Source organism: Talpa occidentalis, unplaced genomic scaffold (genome assembly GCF_014898055.3).
Source record: "Talpa occidentalis isolate TD23 unplaced genomic scaffold, MPIMG_talOcc4v2.1 talOcc4.10, whole genome shotgun sequence".
Taxonomy (NCBI): domain Eukaryota; kingdom Metazoa; phylum Chordata; class Mammalia; order Eulipotyphla; family Talpidae; genus Talpa; species Talpa occidentalis.
Window position 1 is genome coordinate 15,736,505 of NW_023600993.1, and position 11,944 is coordinate 15,748,448.

An 11,944-nucleotide genomic window follows, 5' to 3' on the forward strand; every position below is an offset into this window, starting at 1 on the left:
CAGGAAAACACTTCATCCCCATTTGTACCAGGCAAACTTGGTTTGCATTTCCTGTCCTGAGGAAATGATTAATGGTGCTCCCTTCTCGTTCACAAGGGTGACAGTTTGGTTCAAATTATATGGTCATCCTACTGTGATGTAAGGATTTTCTTTTTCTGGTGACTCAGGAAAGTAAAGAGAGGCAGAAGTTGGTGGCTTAGCCAGTGAGACCTAAACTATACTCTCACACTCATATAATTATGTGTCCTGGCCCTATTATCACCTAGACAAAGGAGCTGATCCTTTTATAAACACTTTCCATGTATTTAACCTCTGTGCATCAATTTCCTTATCCTAAAGTTCAGATAATACATTCTGCAGGCCCATAATATCTTAGTCAAAAACCTTGGAGAAAGACAAATTTTGAAATTGCACATTTTTCAGATCTTGGAAATTTAATTATATACCTCCGTCCTTGGGATATATAGCACCCTGTAATCACAGTTCCTTTTCTGCAACACATGTATGAATATTCACACATAGTGGGATAAATAAGTCTTTTATAGTCTCACACCAGTTCTGATCATGTTTTGCCACAAATAGGCTTGCCAGAAACTTGTGGAGGGAGGAGTTAATTTTACTTTGTTTTTAGAGTAGATGTCAGGATTGCTGATAAGGGGTCAGTAGTAGAATGATATTTCACCATGGGATGATAAAATAATCAGTTTATTAAATTAGATTTTCCATGTAGAGTGTGCAGCAGAATGCCCAAAGAATGTAAGCTGCTAACAAGGATTGGTAGTGGTGTTTCCTAGAAAGCTCAAAGAAGTTGAGTGTGTCTGTCTTCAGCTATTCCCCAGGGTTGAATGTCACTCTCTGTCTCTGCTCAGAATCACAGTCTTTTCCTCACAGGATCCCATCCTCATGGCTCCATCATCCATCAACCAGAACAAACACTGACCCTCAGTTGGCTTCATGAGTCCAGACTCCCTAATGCGATAAAGGGAAAATAAATAAGGCCCTATGCAAATTCGATTAAAATCCAATCAAGGAAAATAAACTGCAGACATCTGCTCTTCTTTGTCAGTTCAGTGTCATTTGAATATTTTCTCCTGGTCTTAAAGCAAAAACAAGAACAAAACAAAACAAAAATAGCTGCTTATTTTTCTTGAGTTCCTGCCAGACTGGCACTGAAGCATTTGATCCACTAAATAACTATTTGAACAAGAGCAGAGGAAGAGTAAACAGGAAGGTGAAGGGCACACAGAATATGTATTTTCTGGCTCTTGTTTCTTGTTCAGAAATGCCGTGTTTGGTGAGCTCACTTTTCCTTCATATAATAACAAAACACATTTTTAGTTTCCTTGGAAATGATGGTCCAATTTTGTATCCAAATCAATCAGCCATGATTGCAAAGAAAGTCATTTTGAATGTCAAGGGAAAAAATGAGAACTCATCTTGACTGGATGTCCCTGAGAGTGGGGCATAGGTAATCAATTAATCTAGGGGGCATGCCCAGCTAGGAGAGTCTGACTTTGCATTTCTCCATTGTTCAGCTCAAGAGGGGTGTTGTGCGATTTTTTCCGGCCAATGAATAAGCAGGTATCTGGTGATGTGCGAAAAGTACAACCAGCCACCATGATGGGAAATCAGAGTGGAAACCTTGCCCAATAGAACTTTGGATAAACATCCTTCCTTAATAAGTTCAGGCTGCTATCACAGAGTACTACAGATTGGGTGGCTTAAATAACAAACTATTTCTCATAGTTCTAGAGCCTGGAAGTCCAAGATCAGGGTACCAACAAGATTATATTCTTGGTAGGGGCCCTCTTTCTGGCTTATAGGCAGTTGTCTTCCATTGTCTCTGCACATATCAGAGAGGGCTAGCTCTCTTTTCTTCTAAGGTCACTAATCCCATCATGGGAACTACACTCTTCGACCTAATTACCCTTCAAGTCCCCACTTGCAAATATCATCCCAATACAACTTCAGTGTGGAATTTGGTGGGAGGCACAAACCTACACTCTCTAATACATTCCAGTTATAATACATTCTGGTTACTGTGGACACAGAGAACTTGTCTATAATGATGATTCATCCAGACTGGCAACTCCAATCAGACTGTCCAGTCCAAATTGGTTGCTTTTGAGCAACTGAACTGTAGCTACACTATGACCCAGATGTGCTGCTGTTCTAGTTATGGTCTCTATTCTGGGCAGAATATCCACTTAGGGAAGACTGACTGCTCAGGTCATAGTGATTGGGCCACATATGTAGACTAGTCTTATTCCAGTATTTCAAGCTAGTGAGTGACAGTACAGATGCACCCACCACTACAAGCCCCAATGAACAAGGTCCATACTCTGTGTCAGTCATGGACGACTGAGACCCACACTATTAAAGATACTCCTGTGATGCTTTTCTAATTCCATTCTTATCACCCAAGATAAACTCAGATTAGGCACTTATGCCAAGCACTCATCATGTGGACCCACATACCACTTTCTCCCTCCTGCTCACTATCTCACTTCAGCAATTAAGAAGCCCTCTATTAGTAAAGCCTAAGGTTTTTTCTGAAGGGGAAGAGATTGAATTGAAATAATTAGTTGCTAGTGACTTTCCTCTCTTATTTCTAAGCCCCAAGATTCAGCTGGGATAGCTGAACCAAATGCATCCATTTATTTATAAGACATGCATAACTTTCCTGGTTTGTCACAGGGACAGATGTGGATCATTTTGTATTTTATTTTAAGGGGTGGATCAGGAATACATTAAGTGTTGTGTCTGGGAAGAATGGGATGATTAATTATGTTTATTATATAATACAAACAATTTAATAAAAATATAATGTTTGAATAACAGTTAAGAACTTCTCAGATGGCTTGAGTTGTGCTGGGTAGAGCTAGTTGAATTTAACAACAATACTTATAAATCAACAAAAATAGAAAGCAAACATAAAACACCAGTATTTATTTAATAGTTGGCCTCTGTTCTACCCAAATTATTAAATTTCTTGCCCTGATTCACCAACTAGCTTTTTTTTGTGTAAACATATCCATAGTTAAAGCTAATAGTCTGCCAAAATGTGAGTTGTTATAAATCCATTGAGCAAAAAAAAAAACCCCTGATTATGCAACAGTGTAGAATAACTCTCTTCACTGTCAGTCCTCAGACTAAATTCTGATGAACCAGAGGTAGGAAGGAGATTTTGCATTCAAAGGACATCTGGTCTGGTAGGCACAACCAGAAGCTGGGAGGAGGTGTTGTAAGTGCTGCAATGCACCACATACCCCATATGACAGTTATCTGGCCCCAAACATCAAGGCTAAGTCCAGGCTGAGAAATTATTCTGTACAGGGTCTCCCTGGTCATGCAGCAGATTGAGCACAGTGCTGTGAAGCTGTGAAGCTGCAGCCTCTGCAGCGCAGGTTCGATTCCCAGCCAGCCAGGGAGATTCCCACATGGTGCAGCAGACCTCTCCTGTCTCGCCCGCTGCTCCCCTCAGCGGTGCTTTCAGTCTGTCTGCCTGTTCTGCTCCTCATTCTGTCTCTGGTGAATCCTCTCACTCTCCCGTGCCTCTGGTCTGTACCCCAGCTATTGTATAAATGAAAAATAAATCTTTAAAAAAATTATTCTGTACATAATGAAAACTGAACATGTAAAATTTCCTTGAATGTTTTTATTTAGTTATTTTCTTTTTTGGAAAAAACATTCTAACAGTGCAATGACTTCCACCTAATACATGACTCTGGAGTAACTTTTAGTCTTAGCAGAAATTGACAAGAGACAAAAGAAAATACAATAGCCAGATGTGTGCTAAGGAGTTTGCAGTAACTTACATATGCTCCTCTGAGGTAAGGGGTGGTAATGACCCCATGATTCAAATGAAGAAACTGAGACTCAGAAAGATTAAGACATTTTCCAAAGTTCTGAGTAATTGGTGAGTGAGATGTGTAATTGGGTGCTCCAGTTTTTGAAGCAGAGGGATATTTGTCTGATAGCCTGATAGCTCATAAGCATTTACTTTTGTCACATTTATGAATGAGAAGAAGGCTGCTGTGATCTATCACCTTCTGGAAAATTCTGCTTAATAGCCAACACTGTGGGAAGTTGTCCTCTTGCCATTCTTACATTTTGGTAGAGATGAATGTATATAGAACAGTACAAGGTTTCATAAAGCCAATTTTATGAAACTATACTGTTTGACTCTGGAATCAAGATATTTAACCCATCATGTTTAATTTTCATTGTTTTTTTTTCTTTTTTTAAATCTACAAACTGAAGATGATAATTACAGTTTTGTTTCTGTTAGTTTGGGATAGAGCCTGAGATTTGCATTTCTAACACATACTAGGGTGACACTGGTATTGCTATTTGGGGAACCACACTTTGAAAGCCACTCTGATTTAGGAAATTCTGCAGAATCGCAACTGAGAACCTTTTAAATTCTAAGCTTTTTTTCCTTTAATAATTATTCATCAGTCACATTATTTATATTTATTACATTAATTTCCTGCCTCTTTGGTGAAATTTGGTGCAATGCATTATTCTTCAAAGCTTGTTTGGTATGTAAGATGGTTTTGAATCATGGGGCTGAGACTGACTTGTCTGCATGATGCTGTGCATTATAGTTTTGGCGTATTTCTCTCCCATGTTTTTCATTACTGATATGGAGTATCCACAGCCTGCTTGCCAGGCCACCTGCATCTTTTTTGTTTTTTGTTTTTTTTTTGCCTTTTTTTTTTTTTTAACACTGATTGAGGCTGACTATAGAATGTCCTTGCATCAATTGTCCAATTTGCCTTCAACCCACTATGCCTGGAAGCCAAAAATCGGAAAGTGCAGAAGGCCCAGTCACACTTCAGTGCCATATATGTCTTTAGTATGGCTCACCACCTGCTTTTCAGAGAGAAAACAAATTCCTTTTTTTGTTTGTACTCATAAGCCCTGAGCAGGGAGAGAAGGACCCATATCAGAATGGCTTTGTCTTAGTAGCTCATTTTATTTTATTTTTTTAATAGAGGCATGTTTTTTTTATTTTTATTTGTTTGTTTGTTTTGTTTTTTGTTTATACATGCACTGGGTACAGTCAGAAGCGCGGGAGGGTGAAAGAATTCACCAGAGCCAGAGTAGGGAGCAGAGCAGGCAGAAGGACTGAAGTACACTGCTGAGGGGAGCAGTGGGCAGCAGGAGAGGTCTGCACGCCTTAGTAGCTCATTTTAAAAGGACTTAACGCAATGTGTGTTTTTATCATAGGAAGGATCGCCTGTTCACATCACAGGAGTGTAAGAGAAAGAGACGAGGCTAGAAATGCTGCTAACACTAGTCAGATCCACCCAGTCTTTCCAAATCCTGCAGAAATTTTATGATACCTGCATCAATTAGAATCTGGCCAGAAAAATAAAACCGCTATGCCAAGTCATTGAATAGAATGACACAGCATGGGGAGTCAGTAGCAAGGTGTTAGGAGAGTACAGGCAGCACAGAGGGAAAAGGAAAACAACCCACAGATAGCAATTCCTAGAAGTTATCATTCACTAAAGTGCCTGAGGGACAGGAGGAGGAGGGAGTGTAATCAGTATTAGAGCCACTTAGCAGATACTTGAACTAAGGTGCACTAGCCTAATGGGAGCTGAAACAAGGTGAAGTCACCGCTACTAATGCTCAAAGAACAAAGACACTGATCAAAGAATAGAGAGGAAGAGAAAAATCATGACTTAACAATTTGTTTAAATTTTCCTCCCATCCTCCACTGCTGGCTACTTCCCATTGGCCCGACATAGGCAGAAAAGGCATCTGGGAAATGTAGTTTGCAAAGTCAGATCTCTTTGATGCAAAGCAAGAGGAAGCCCATAGAGAACTGAACACAAACATGCAAATAAATGTCACAGTATTTCCTTCTTCTCCATCAGCCTTACATGCAATCCAAATTAAAAGTAGCATTTGTTAATGATCTCATTCTGCCTTATGATCAAGTTACTGAAAACATCTCTTTTCTCTTGGTGTTCATGAAAGGTAGCAGTCTACGGATGAATGTGAATCCTGCCTTCCTATTTATAGGATTCTGTGACTTTTGCTGAAATGACATCTTTGAATTTCAATCCCACCACCTGTAAAATAGAAAATACTATTAACTATCTTAGAGGGTTTTGTGAGGATAAATGAAATGTTTACAAGGTAAACAGCACAATAGCTGGCACACAAACAGCACTCATTTTTATAAGTGAGTGGCTGGACCTTGTCTCATTTCTCCTATAGCATATTGCATACCACACAGACTCTTAAATATTGGTTGAAGACACAAATCAATGATTAGTGATAACTGCTTTTTGCTTTTCTCAATAATTGTATGTTTTAGGCTGATATTTCTTTACTAAAGGGGAGGTGGGATGGAAAAGTACCAAGAGTATTGGAACATTTCAGCATTTTAGAAATGCTTTACACTCAGCAGTTCTAGACCAAATCTAGGACTAAACTTGGAATTTTCATGGTGACTTGGTCTTTGATGTGGAGTCTTACAGTAGTTCCTATGAAAGGTGCCACTTGCATACCAATTATGTTGTCATTGCTGTTATTACTTTAGAAAAACGAGTCAATTTGCCTTTTGTTTGCCCTCGGAGGAAGTGCCAGCCGGGTCAAGAGGGTCACCAGTTTGTGTTATTTTGCTTGAAAAATGCACAATGAACCTGCTTATGATGCAAAATAATGAACACTTCTAATTTCAGCATCTTATTGTCCAGTATGTGTCTGCTGGTAGTGGGTCATGTCAATTTGGCACTTAAGGTTGGCTTTCAACTTTAGAAAGGGCTTGGCAACCTACTTTATTTATATAAAGTTACATTAAAAGCAAGAAGGATCAAGGGGCCCCCTACCCTTTGTTTTGTTTCTGGCTGATGTGAGAGTAAGTTGGGAAAAAGCCAACCCAATTTTTATGTTTTATGGCTAATCATTGGCAGCATGATAGTAAATGGATGGAAATGTCACTGAAAGTAAAAGCTGAATTTCAGGTTGTTGAATTATAGTTGTTTTAAGATAGCTGCTATAGCTTAAACATTTTCCATTCATTTATATTACCATATTCATCAAGGTCAAAGGCCCACTTTTCATTTTTAAGAGACCTTATTTGGCAGATTTATAGAAAGGTCATTTTAAGTTGAGATAACCTGCAATTTGGAGAATGCACTGGTAGAAGAAGAAAAGACACATAAATGTCTTGAAGTCAAGTGCACTCTCAATGCCTTGAATTTTGACTCTAGCATTGTGTTTTACATGCCATTTAGAAGAAACAGGTTACTCTGTTTGAACTTAGATTCTACTAAGATGTGAGACTTTTTTAGAACTAAGCAGCTATTTTCTTACTTCTAGTGAATTATCAGGCTCTACATGATTTGAGTCTGAGATGCCCCACAACTCGAAGTAGACTGAGCATGTGTGAGTCAGAGGATGTAGGCTCCGGTCCCAGGAATTCTGTTTCCTCTGTTGAATCATGAGGAGTCACCTGGGAGTTGGACTTCTGGGTCTTTGAGAAAATGCTGTCTGTAGTCTTCTGCAGAATCATCTTCACCAACGTCAGCTACTCTGGTAGTGTTGGCCCTACAAGAAAGTGCCAGTGACCTCCTCTTAGTGACAACCCTTTAAGACTTAAATTCTACTCTGGGAGAATGATGAAGTGGTTCACAGGAACACCCAAATTAAAAGGCTTCATTCCACAAAAAACTTAACTTACACAACTGTTCTTGTTAATTTCCTTTTTGTTAGCATGACTGACCTGGTTTAGCCATTTCTGATAACCTAAGACCTTATTGGCTTTGATTTATTAGGCATGACTTAGAATTACACCTAATCCACCATGTATGTTACCCTGAGCAAAGACTTTACTAACCCTAAGTTTATTTAGATTTTTATTATCTTGCATTTACTAATTCAAGTATTTATGCTCCCATTTGTACACTAACTCTCTCAAGAGATAGTGCAACAACTTTTTATTTAGATAAAGTAACCACATATAAAATAAACTATAAAGTATAGTAAAACTATAGCTCTGATAAGTTCACAAAGGAAACTTTTCTCGAGCTATGAGAACATAAAATGGGAAATGAGACCTACCCAAGTAAATGAAAGATGCTTTAGATTTTAAAAAATAAATAGGAGGGCCTCCCTGGTGGCGCAAAGGGTTAAGATGCAACCTATGGGGCTGTTCACAACCTCTGCAGCATGGGTTCAATTCCTAGGCCGGCTGGGGACCAGCCCACATGGCATAGCAGACCTCTCCTGGCTCACCTGCTGCTCCCCTCAGCATTGTGCTTCGGTCAGTCTGCCTGTTCTGTTCCCCACTCTGTCTCTGGTAAGTCCTCTCAACCCCAGCATTCCTGGCTTGTGCTCCAGCTCTTGTATCCATGGATGAATGGGTCTTTAAGAAAAAAATAAAATAAAAAATAAATTGGAGTTAGAAGTAGAGTGTTTGTTTAGTAGGTCCAGAAATCTCCACACAGCTCTCCATAGTGGTTGGACCAGTTTGCACTCCCACCAACAGTGCAGAAGAGTTCCTTTTTCTCCACAACCTCGCCAACATATGTTGTTGCTAGTTTTTTTAATATGTGCCATTCTCACTGGTGTAAGATGGTATCTCATGGTAGTTTGGATTTGCATTTCCCTGATTGCAAGTGATGTTGAACATTTTTTCATATGCCTGTTGGCCATTCTCATTTCCTCTTCAGAGAAGTTTCTTTTTAGCTCTTCTGCCCATTTTTTGACTGGATTATTTTCTTTGTTGTTGTTGAGTCTCATCAGCTCTTTGCAGATTTTTGTGATCAGTCCTTTATCATTAGTGTTGGGTGCAAAAATGTTCTCCCAGTTGGTGGGGTTTCTCTTTGTTTTTGTTATTGTCTCTTTTGCTGTGCAGAAGCTCTTTAATTTGATGTAGTCCCAGCTGTTGATCTTTGCCTTCACTATCACTGGGGAATATAAAAATAAAATTTATTAATTAAAAAAAAAATAAAATAGCACTGTTCAATGGAAAAAAAAAAAAAGTAGAGTGTTTGAAGCATAGTGCCTTATGTTGGAAAGTAACATGCCTATGTCAAAGAACTATTGATAAAAGAGACGTGGTGACTGGCACACCAGGGACGAAAGTAGCATGGTACATAATCCCAGAAAGAAAGGCAAATGTGGGTTCTCCCCTGTGGTGCAGTGGGTTGAGCGCCGTGCTGTGAAGCTGTCCGCAGCCTCTGCAGCATGGGTTTGATTCCCGGCCCGCCGGGGAGATTCCCACATGGCGCAGCAGACCTCTCCTGTCTTGCCCGCTGCTCCCCTTAGCAGTGTCTTTGGTCAGTCTGCCTGTTCTGTACCCCACTCTGTCTCTGGTGAATCCTCTCACCCTCCCACATCTCTGACTGTACCCCAGCTCTTGTATAAATAAATCTTTAAAAAAAAAAGAAAAGAAAATAAAGGCAGATGCATGACCCAGAGGACCTTTTTTGGCCAATGGGTGATTTGTCTAAGACCAAAGAGAGGCCACTGTGTAATTTTTTTTTTTTAAAGATTTGTTTTATTTATTTATTTATACAAGCACTGGGTACAGTCAGAAGCGCGGGAGGGTGAGAGAATTCACCAGAGCCAGAGTGGGGAGCAGAGCAGGCAGAAGGACCGAAGCACACTGCTGAGGGGAGCAGCGGGCGGGCAGGAGAGGCCTGTGCGTCATGTGGGACCCTCACCTGGTGGCCGGGGAGCAGCCGGGTATCAAACCGGCGCTGCAGAGGCTGCTGGCAGCTTCGCAATCCAGCGCTCAACCGCTGCGCCACTGGGGAGGCCCCCAGTGTGTGATTTTAACTTAGGAGGTGTTACGGTAGGATGGGCAGTTAATGTGGGTTTAAGGACATAAGAGATTAACATGTTTTGGTAGAGACTTGGAAAGAATCATTCTGACTGTGGTGTAGAATGGATGCACCAATGTGAATGCTAGAACATAAGTAAAGGATGATAAATTGGAGTGGATTTCTAGAGATACAATGATGGGTAAAATATAGCAATTAGAGGAAAGGACAGAATTCAAGATGCCTCTTGGGCTGTAACTGTATGACTGAGTATATAATGCTGTCATTAATGGGAACAGAAAGCCCTGGAAATGGCTAGAACTGCCGTACCTGTCTGCTTTGCCTGTGTCCATTCAATATATGCAGCATAGCAGCTGGATATCCATTTATTACATTATGGGACGTTAAGGAGGCAAATGCAGTGACCTTGATGTACCATACAACAATGACTAACTTTTTCCTTGATATTGGTGCTGCTGTTGGAGTAGAGTTCAATTTTTATAACCAGAGTAATGTAGTACAAAGAGTGTCCTTTGTGATTAGACACATTTTGTTCTAAATCTTGGTTTACCATGTCTTAGTTTGGAAAGAGTAGACAGTTTAAGGTCTCTACCTTGGAATAATTGACATTTTGGGTTGGTAAATTTTGGAGGCAGAAGGTTGTTTAGTATATTTTAGGATGTCAAGCTGCAACCTGACTCCCATTCTTTAGATCCTTTTTTTAGGGCCACCGAAAATGCCTCCAGACATTGCCTATTGATTAGCTACCAGTAGGCAAAGTTCCCTCTAATTGAGAAATCTTTTATGGCTATGATCACATACCTTAACTGTTATTTAGTAGGTACATACAAAATTAGAAATTCACAATTAGACATGAAAGTAAATATTTTTTTTAAAGATTTATTTATGCATACAAGAACTGGGGTGTAGAACAGAGGTGCAGGAGATGAGCGGATTCACCAGAGACAGAGTGGAGAGCAGAGCAGGCAGATTTACTGAAATACAGATTTACTGGGGAGAGCAGGAGGTGAGGCAGGAGAAGTCTGCTGCACTGTGTGGGTTGCTTCCTGGCTGGCTGGAGATCAAACTCGTGTTTCTGTGGCTGGCGATAGCTTGATAGCTCTGTGTCTTTAACCCCTGCGCCACAAGGGAGACCCCGAAAGTAAATATTTTGAATAAACAAGAAATTATAAATTTTAAAAAGTAAGAAGTATCATTAATATCAAATAATTCAAAATATTTTGTTTTCCAGGGTTCCTTTCGGGGTCTTGGAAAGAAGGTCTTGCACAAGTCAGAAGACATTGAAGCTCATTGACCTTCATAGAAAGCAGCCTCTGAACAGGATTCAACACCTCTGAAAGATGGGAATGGGAGTAAAACAAGTCCTCGCCCCCACGGCCTGCATGGTTCTGCTTAGCTGGAGCTGCTCTTTACTCTACTTCAAGGTAAAAATCTTCTGTTCTTGTTCCTTCATTATGTGTGCTGCAAACATCCACAACAAAGGTCTTTTCATTACTACAAGAAGTGATTGTATGTTAGAAGAGGATAAAACTTCTATTATTCAACTTTTTTTTTTTTTTTTGAAAAAGAAGCTTTTGTTATTTTAACACACTAATTAATTATCAAGTGACAGTATAGGCCACCATCAAAGCCTGTTGATTGGAAGATTGAGTCTCAGTGACTGAGTCAGCAAAGGACCAGGCTACAAACATTATGGGCCTCATTCCAGTTTAACACTGATCTTATCACCTTAGAAACAACTTCCTCTATGGCCTCTTTATGGGATCATTGAGGAAATAATTACCTGTTCTGAAATCTGTTGGAATTAGCACTGATAACTAAAGATCTATTAAGGGATTAAGGTCTCAAGATCAGGCAGCTTCTGGCTACTAAGCATGTTTACGAAATTCTATATGGTAAGAGTCTTGGTTACCATAGAAATGACCTCTCTTTCATTATATATAGATGAAATTGTGCTTATAGGGCTTTCTTAGGTAGGAAAATTTTCCCCTTTGGAACTATTAGAGTTATGATAGCCATTGCATTAAAAATTTGTTTTGGCTTGATGGGGCTTTTATGGAACTCTATAGTAGCAACTCTTCATTTGCAAAGGCTGCCGTATAAAACACTGTACATGGGTAAACCAAGAGAAA

At 39.8% G+C, this 11,944-nt stretch overlaps 1 long non-coding RNA gene across 1 annotated transcript in view; it reads left to right on the top strand.

Moving 5' to 3' along the window:
- LOC119252585 (uncharacterized) overlaps positions 1-11,073 on the top strand; it is a 164,276-nt gene extending 153,203 nt beyond the window's left edge. Inside the window, exon 5 of the long non-coding RNA XR_005126853.2 lies at positions 11,044-11,073. This is a non-coding gene — a long non-coding RNA (uncharacterized LOC119252585). The remainder of the gene's footprint in view (positions 1-11,043) is intronic.
- The last annotated feature ends 871 nt before the right edge of the window (positions 11,074-11,944 follow it).